Source organism: Alosa pseudoharengus, unplaced genomic scaffold (genome assembly GCF_046254945.1).
Source record: "Alosa pseudoharengus isolate Yale_2024_CS ecotype anadromous, Long Island Sound unplaced genomic scaffold, YU_APseudo_1.1 YU_APseudo_1.1_scf_14, whole genome shotgun sequence".
Classification (NCBI taxonomy): Eukaryota; Metazoa; Chordata; class Actinopteri; order Clupeiformes; family Clupeidae; genus Alosa; species Alosa pseudoharengus.
Window position 1 is genome coordinate 13,632,395 of NW_027468609.1, and position 9,838 is coordinate 13,642,232.

At 42.0% G+C, this 9,838-nt stretch overlaps 1 protein-coding gene across 1 annotated transcript in view; it reads right to left on the reverse strand.

Annotated features, from left to right (window-relative positions):
* LOC143122910 (voltage-gated potassium channel KCNC4-like) overlaps positions 1–9,838 on the reverse strand; it is a 157,099-nt gene that overhangs the window by 103,181 nt on the left and 44,080 nt on the right. The gene's annotated exons all lie outside the window — the stretch shown is intronic.

Consider the following 9,838-nt stretch of genomic DNA (forward strand, 5'->3'; position numbering starts at 1 on the left):
CTACTACAGCTGCCCCTGCGGCTACGACAGCTGCCCCTGCTGCCTCTACAGCTGCCCCTGTGGCTACTATAGCTGCCCCTGTGGCTACGACAGCTGCCCCTGCTGCCTCTACAGTTGCCCCTGTGGCCTCTACAGCTGCCCCTGTGGCTACGACAGCTGCCCCTGTGGCTACTACAGCTGCCCCCGCCGCCTCTACAGCTGCCCCTGCTGGAGAAGAAGGCCCCATGAGTCTGTCTTTTAGTCTCAATCAAACGTTCACTTCTGATCTTCTCAATTCATCTTCAGATGCATACAAAACACTTGAGTCAGAAGTGGTGACTAAAGTAAGATCCCCATCTGTTACAATAGCCAAGATTTGTGTTTTGACCATTTAAGTACTTATATAACCAAAATGTATGCTTTTACTGATATCTCAATATGTCCTCCCATATGTAATTACAGTTGGATGCGATTTACCAAGCACAATACCCAAGCACATTCAAAAGTACCAGGATCAAGAGTTTTGCGTGAGTATGAGTGGGCTACACTGCAGATAAGTTGGGTTCTGAGTTCATGTCCTTTACTCTGCTGTCTGTGTTTCCTCAGGAGCGGCTCAGTTGTTGTTTCCTCAGAGCTTGTGTTTGACAGACAAAGTTCAGTTCCATCTACCAGTAGTGTGGCATCTACTTTGGCCAACTCAACTACCCTGGACATAGTGGCAGGCAGCATCAGTGCAAGTAAGCTTTGACACATTATAAAATTTGAAGTTAACAAATTCACCAAAACTGATATTTTTATTGATATTCATCACCTGGAGAGAACAAATACTATTTTCTGATTGGCTGGCGGGGTGGCTATTAATTCTGAAAACGAGACACCTATGAAGTAGATCTGGTAAAAAAAGTTTAATCACCGTTCCATATCAATGCTTATGAATGGTAACTATAACAACCATAGTAGGACGACGGTTGATCCTGGAAGCAGGCTTCGCAACAGTGGAATCAACTGTAAACAAGCTAACTGTCCATGCTATTGCTGTTATAGGGCCAAAGAAAATTATACAACAAGTCGGCTTCTTTTTAAACAGAACTGCGTGTTTCCTTTACGTGCTATAAGGGCATGATTATTGCCTATAGTGGCAACCGGGTGATAAGCGGGATAACGGCTTTCGAGGTGTCCTGTTAGACGGAATTAATGGACGGGCGGAGGCAACTCCGCTGCGCGTCGGGGAGTTCTTTGCATCTCGCCCTCGTCCATCAATTCCGTATAACAGGACACCTCGGCGGCCTTTATCCCTTACTTAACTGATATTTTTCACTTATATTATTCACTGATATTTAAATTAACTACATTTATTATACCGCTCTTCATAATGCTGTAGAAAACTCCATTCACTTGAATGGGCCTTCCCAATGTTCGGAGGTCTGATCATTTTGTATAACAGACCGTTGCTATATAACAGACAGCTGTTATGGATTTTGTGCTTCTTATTCACATCTTTCATACTACTCTATAAGTAGTCAGGTAAATTCGTTCAAAAGTAAAAGCAGATGGTTGATCAGCTGTGTTCTAAAGAATGTTTGATTCAAGTTTGACGTGTGTTGCGAACAATTTGTTTCTCAGCAAAAGCCACAACAAAACGGTAACAAATAAATGTAAAGAGACACATCATGTGGAGTTTATTTTTTCGTTTTGACAAGAAGCCGTGGTCATTATTGTGAAAATTAGTCCCTTCAGGGTGAAGCAAGACCGGTTAACCCTGTTGGGACTTATTTTCCCGATAATGACCAGCGTTCTATACATTATCCCTTACAATTATTTTCTGTAAAAGTTCTACTTTTATTGTTGTTTGGTTTGCCTGCAAGTATTTCAACACTTCTTTCCCCCTAGCTACTTCTTTGACTGCAACAACTGCATCAATAGCGACTCCTGCTGTTACAACCGCTGCCCATACAGCTGCCCCTGCTGCCTCTACAGCTGCCCCTGCGGCCTCTACAGCTGCCCCTGCGGCCTCTACAGCTGCCCCTGCGGCCTCTACAGCTGCCCCTGCTGCCTCTACAGTTGCCCCTGTGGCCTCTACAGCTGCCCCTGTGGCTACTACAGCTGCCCCTGCGGCTACGACAGCTGCCCCTGCTGCCTCTACAGCTGCCCCTGTGGCTACGACAGCTGCCCCTGCAGCCTCTACAGCTGCCCCTGTGGCTTCTACAGCTGCCCCTGTGGCTTCTACAGCTGCCCCTGTGGCTATTTCAGCTGCCCCTGCAGCCTCTACAGCTGCCCCTGTGGCTTCTACAGCTGCCCCTGCAGCCTCTACAGCTGCCCCTGCTGGAGAAGAAGGCACCATGAGTCTGTCTTTTAGTCTCAATCAAACGTTCACTTCTAATCTTCTCAATTCATCTTCAGATGCATACAAAACACTTGAGTCAGAAGTGGTGACTAAAGTAAGATCCCCATCTGTTACAATAGCCAAGATTGTGTTTTGACCATGTACTTATATAACCAAAATGTATGCTTTTACTGATATCTCAATATGTCCTCCCATATGTAATTACAGTTGGATGCGATTTACAAAGCACAATTCCCAAGCACATTGAAAAGTACCAGGATCAAAAGTTTTGCGTGAGTATGAGTGGGCTACACTGCAGATAAGTTGGGTATGAGTTCATGTCCTTTACTCTGCTGTCTGTGTTTCCTCAGGAGCGGCTCAGTTGTTGTTTCCTCAGAGCTTGTGTTTGACAGACAAAGTTCAGTTCCATCTACCAGTAGTGTGGTATCTACTTTGGCCAACTCAACTACCCTGGACATAGTGGCAGGCAGCATCAGTGCAAGTAAGTTTTGACACATTATAAAAGTTGAAGTTAACAAATTCATCTAAACTGATATTTTTTTATTGACATTTAACTGATTTTTTCAACTGATATAGGCCTATTATTAATTTATATTTAAATAAGTTGTACTTACTGTTGTTTTGATTTCAACACCACTTTTCCTCTGAACTAGTTACTTCTTCAACTACGACAACAGCGACTCCTACAACCGCTGCGCAGACCACCTCTGGCTCGTCGGCACAGGCCAGATTTGTGTCCGCTCTTCCTCTGGCTCTTACGCTGCTGCTTGCTCTGCAAACGTTGACCTTCACATGACCTTCACGCTGACCTTCGCTTGTAGCGTCACAGAGAAATCAATTTCCATAGTGAACTTCACAGAAACACCTTTAACCAGCTAGTCCAGCTTAGCTGTGGCGGTTTTCTGACATACAGTACCCTCCAGAATTATTGGCACCTCTGCTAAAGTTGACTAAAAAGAGGAATATAAAATCATCTTTTGGAAGTTGATCTTAATGTGTTAAGTAATAAAAAGAGGAAATATCAAACCTTTAAGGACACCAATTTTCTTTGTGAATGAATAATATATCATAAATAAATAAATGTTCTTCCTTAAAATACAGGGGTCATAAGCCCTTCACCATACCTAGATAGGTATGGTGGAGGGTACATATGTGATGATGTGGGGCTATTTTAATTCCAAAGGCCAAAGGAACTTTATCAGGATGTATCCTGGATCCATGAAATAACTGGCCTTTAAAAATAAAAATCTGCCTGCATCTATGGAAATTTAACATAGGGGTGCCAATACTTATGACCAGGGGTTTTAAGGAGGAACATTTATTTATTTATGATACATTATTTATTCACAAAGAAAATTGGTGTCCTTAAAGGTTGGATATGTCCTCCTTTTTTACTTAAGGCATTAAGATACATTTCCAAAAGATGATTTTATATTCCTGTTTTTAGTCAACTTTAGCAGATGTGCCATTCTGGAGGGTACTGTAGACTGTGGTATGTTAAAGAGGTAATGTGGTATTTTTTCCTGAACAAGCCATTACATCCACCACCAGACTTCCATTGACTTGTATATATTTGAAACAGCAACTCTTCAGGTACAAAGTTGTATTATGAGTGAGTAACCAAGTGAGTTATTTCTTTCTTTCTTATTTATTTCAAATTCTGTGGCAATATCATTTTGGAATGTTTTAACTAAAATGACTCGCGCCTAAGTCAAGTTATAGACAAATAAAAAAGCAAACCTGTACTAGAGAGTTGCAAAGTTAGCTAAAAGGATTACAAAGACAACTGTTTTAAGCAGTATACGACAGGCAGGTTAAAATGTTTTCTATTGAATTGTGTTATCCTGTTTTTCGGTGCGGCATCTATGTTTACATTTACAATGTTTTTTTAGGCTAATATGCTATTGTCCTGTAAAGATACTGATACATTATTTTGAAACCATTGGCTATATGGTTTAGATATTCTGACACACAGATATTGTAATCTCTGTTAATAATCAATATTCTGTAAATGTAAATAAATCCATTGTCAACATAAAACATGTGCTGTGTTCTCGTTTTAAAGGAAAGAATGGGCTATAGCATAACCAGGAGTCCCAGTGGCACATTAGCTTCAGAATGTAGCAAAAAAGAAAGAACACACAAATCTGAAGACCCAAACTTGCTGTATTAACACATTCGCTTGGTTTTCTGCTCGCCGCCATCTTGCTAGTCAAGAGGTGAGTTACACACCCAACACACAACTTTGGTCATAGGTGAGTTGTGTGATGGTTTGACAGATGGACCTCTAGACCAAATGTGCTCAGAGATGTGTGTGGGTGTACCCAGGTTAATTTATTCCCTCTATTAACTGACTCTTGAATTGAGTCTTTTACTTATTTTGGACCATATTTCAATTTCATAAGCTTTCCATTCTTCCCTTATCAACTGTTATGACTGATGAAGATCTTTGCAGAAAGAGAGTTTTTAGTCTAGAACACTCACGCACGCATGCGCTCGCCGGGGTCCTGTTTTCTGATAATGACCGGTGCTCTATTAGCCTGACGAGCCAGACCCACATTAAAATGTAGGGTCTGGGCACTCACCGTTCGCAGTGCTCAGTCCGAGGGGCGGGATAATCAGTTGTCTTTCAAATTCCCTCTGCATGCAATAGGACAGCGGCATCGCTATGAGTCCCATGCGTTTCCCACCAGCGGAGTTGGCTAGTTAAAGTTTGCCAACTTAATAAAAGCTTAACTCGTGTCACACTGTTCGCCAACAGCAACATCCATCTTATTTGTTTTCAAGTAGCAGGGAATTCAAGCCAAACCGTTGCAACTCTGCCATCAATCATTATGTTAAGCCCACCTAACGACTCTATACACGATTTCATTGGCCTGATTGAGTTTCGATTTCTGGAGCTCACAAGCCATCGGAGAGTTGCTAGACTAGCCCTGGCAGTTTGCTGCCGCTAGGGGCGCGTCTAGATTTCTATATTATCCCTTACTTAACCCTTATAAGGTGTTCGGGTCTGTGGGACCCGTTTTCAGTTTTTAGCTTAATAAAAATGATACAAATAATTATTTTTAAACACTAAGATTCATTGGCATTTTCTGTGAGGAACATAAATCAGAAAACATTTTCAATGAACCCCCCCTGCATACCCCCCCTTCACATTTATATTACACACAGGATGTTCGGGTCCACTGGACCCGGAACTAGTTAAAGTATGGAAATCATAGGTCCTGTGTGTGTGTGTGTGTGTCAGTGTGTCAGAGGGTTTTGATGGTGATGCAGAGCAAATAGTTTCAGAAAGTGAGATTAACATTTCTGAAAAATTAGAGTCCGACACTGAGTTTGAAGAGGAGGATAAGCATCAACAGCTCCGAAACATAAAAGAGCCTCAGGACTAGCCCTTCAGCAGCCAGGACAAGCCTGCGAGCAGCCAGCCCCAGGATCATCCCGCAAGCAGCCAGGACCAGCCTGTGAGCAGCTGGGACCAGCCCAGAAGCAGCCAGCCCCAGCCTGCAAGCAGCCAGAACTAACCTGCAAGCAGCCAGGACCAGGACCAGCCCGCAATCAGCCAGGACCAGCCTGCAAGCAGCCAGGACTAGGACGGAGCCCGCAAGCAGCCAGCCCCAGGACCATCCTGTGAGCAGCTAGCCTTAGGACTAGCCCGTCAGGCTACATCGAAACGCAAGCGAACCTCAGGACCAGCCCACCAGCAGCCAGCCCCAGGACCGGCCAATAAGCAGCAAGCCACAGGACCAGCTCGTCAATCAGCTTCAAAATGCAAACAGGCCGCAGAACCAGACCGTGAGCAGCCAGCCATAGGACCAGCCTGTCAGCCAGCTCTGAAACGCAAGCGAACCTCAGGACCAGCCCGCCAGCAGCCAGCCCCAGGACCAGCTGATGAGCAGCCAGCCATAGAACCAGCCATTGAGCAGCCAGACATTGGACTCGACTGTCAACAGCTTGCAAATGACAACATATGGATGTCAAAAAAATGGTAGAATTGAATGGTCTTCCTGCTCAAGAAATGAACCCCCCTGCATGGCTGCCAATGTGATTTGGATGCTACCAGGACCTACATGCTTAGCAGTCACTCATGCACAAGACATCAATTCTTCTTTTTACCTTTTCATGCCATCCCCTATCAAAAAATACATATGCAATACACACGCAGTGAGACTCTGCCCCTCATGTGTGGTATAGTCTGGTATAAAATTGCCGTGTTCAATGGCTTCAATGTGTTGTTCAGACAGATGTTATTGAGTATGTTCAATTTCTACAATATTTGTACAATAGTTGTATTATTTTCCAGTTATGCCTGTTTTATGATGCATTTCCTTATTTTGTTATATTTTAATACAAAAATAAACAAAACGAGTGGCACTTCTATTCATAATTGTGATTTAACAAAGGTAAAGGCAACACATTTAACATATGTGTTATTACTTGCAATTGGGATGAAGTAACCATCTAGTGAGTATTTAAAAAAAAAAAATTGATTATGTTGAATTAAAAGGCCTAAAATGCAATGGGTCTACCAGACCCAGCAGCACCTCCTGTGTAACAAAAAAACGGACACCCTATGAGGGTTAACGAACCTCCAAACATGGGGAAGGCCATTTCATGTGAACAGAACTTTCTGCAGCACTCTGAAGAGTCGCGTAACAATAATAGACAGGTGATATTTTTGAGATATGTGCTTCCTAGAGGCATTTTTTAGTAAAAGTTGGGAACAGGACTTTTTAACATAATTAAGGTGTGCTGAATCCAACTAGCCCTGTTCCCAAGCTGAATTTTGAGTTTATGACCATCGAATTAGCATAAACAAAATGGTTGCCAAAATGGCGATTTTGGGCACATTCATTGGGCGGATGTCATTATACCATGTAAATTAATTCATATTGTTCACAGAAATCTTCCTTGGCCAATAGATCAAGGATACAGGCTGTGAAAAAAAGAAAAAAAATCTAGTATTATGCCCATGTTAATTACCTGAAAAAAACTTTGAAAAATGTAATTGTTGAAATTTTATAACTGAGCAGGCACACGGTATTTGACGAATGAGACTTATGTTTTTTGAGGGTCAAGAAAGATGTGTAGTGATGAAATGTAAAGTTTAAAATTGTGGCCTGGTTAGGTCTTCGGGCTTGAAACCAAAGAGTTGCCGGTTCGATCCCCGACCAGTAGGAAAAATGTGGGTGGTGGAAAGGTTGAGCACTAGTCTCCCATGCCCACATCCACGGCTGAAGTGCCCTTGAGCAAGGCACCTAACCCCTCACTGCTCCCCGAGCATCACTGTAGCAAGGCAGCTCACTGCTCCAGGTTAATGTGTGCTTCAATGTGTGACCTGTGTGTTCACTAATTCACGGATGGGATACATGCAGAGACCAAATTCCTTTGTATACCCAAGTATACTTGGCCATAAAACCTGATTTACATTACATTTACATAATTGAAGCGAATTGGGTTGGTAATGTATGTAGTCTCGGAGTAAGTTATACAGGCCTTTACCCATTTCGGTAACACTTTACGGTAAGGGTACATTAATTAATTTACGATTTATGTATTACTTCATTCATTAATATCTAATTAATCATCAGGAATTTACTGAGTTCATAGTTTGTCATTTGTGACCTCATACATGAACACATTACTAAAGTATTAGGTACGGTGGGCACATCATTATGAATTATGATGTATTAACCATGATCATGACCTTATTTTTCTGCCAAAAATGTGGTCATCACTGCTCAAATTCTGATTTGAACATAACTTTGGAGTTCTCTAAACACATGTCATTATTCACTACTTTATTTGAGGGGCCACAGACATGATGAATGCATGAGAAATTATCCTAAAATTCATGTAATCATGATGATCATGCTTAAGAAATCATAAATCATAATGATATACCCATCACACCTAATGCTTTAGTTGATGTGTTGTTGTTCATACATGAGGTCATCATGAATGAGAGTATATGAATTCATGTCAATTCCTGATGATTCATAGGATATAAAGGAATGAAGTAATGCATAAATCATGAATTAATTCATGCATGAATTCATGATAATTCATGTTTACCATAAAGTGTTACCCATATTTCTTCATAACATTTGTGTTAGTAAAATGATTGCATGTCCTGTGAATTAATAGCTAGATGAATAACTTTATAACTAGTGCAAGTTCAAGTTTAAGTTACTTTATTTGTACCCAGAGGTAGATTTTGTTTGCAGTATAGAATGCTTCAAGAGAATTTGCCAGAACAAGAGCACAGAGGATGCCATCTCTATGGCACTTCACTCTGCCCTGTCCCTCCTTGACAATAGCAACACCTATGTGAGAATGCTGTTCATTGAATTCAGTTCAGTATTCAACACCATTATCCCCTCCAAACTGATCACCAAACTCAGTGAACTGGACATCAATACCTCCCTCTGAAACTAGATTCTGGACTTCCTAACCAACAGACCGCAGTCTGTTAGATTAGATAACCTCACCCACTCAACCCACACCCTGAGCACTGGCGTGTGCTGAGCCCTCTTTTACTCCCTCTTCTCCTACAACTGCATACCTGTACATGGCTCTAACACCATTGTCAAGTTTGCAGACAACATACGGTGATTGCTCTCATCAATGAGACAGCCTGCAGGGAGGAGGTCCAGCACCTAACATCGCGGAGCACCGACAACAACCTGGCTCTCAACACCAAGAGGACCAAAGACCTCATTGTGGACTTCAGGAAGTCAAAAGCTAGCACACAAAGCCCCATCCTCATCAACAGGACTGAGGTGGAGCATGTCACCAGTTCATGTTTCTGGGTGTCCACATCTCTGTGGACCTCTCTTGGACCCTCAACACCTCTACCTTGATCAAGAAGGCTCACCAGCATCTCTTCTTCCTGAGGAGACTAAAGATCACAACCTTTCTCCTCAGATCCTGGTGAACTTCTAAACCTCTACAACTGCACCATTGAGAGCCACCAACTGTGTCACAGTATGGTATGGCAACTGCCTCCTTGCCTGTGCCTGTTGAGGTGTCCATGTCGATGGCAACCTTCACAGGGACAACAAGGAGGCGAACATTTTGCCCCTATCCCACCAATAGTATTCTATTTATATTTATAAATGTACACACTTTATTACACTTAAACATAGCAATATTCTACTGATATTTCTACGGTTGTTCGTGATTAGTTCAAAGGAACTCCAATGATTTTAAACTCCAAACATGTGTCCACCCACCACGAAGACGATGTTTACCAATGAAGTCAGGCCACACTCTTTGCCAAAGAGGACCGTAAACATAGTCAAGAGTATAATAAGGTGATAATAAGGCTAATTAGTATAATAATAGTTTTTTTTTGCATTTTTATATTTTTCATAGCCTTTACTTTTTATTTATTGCCCACGGGAGATTTCTGAGATGCACAGATGAACAATATTAATTTATTTACATGGTATAATGATGCCCGTCCGAAGAAAGTGCCCAAAATCGCCATTTTACCAGCCATTTTGTTTATGC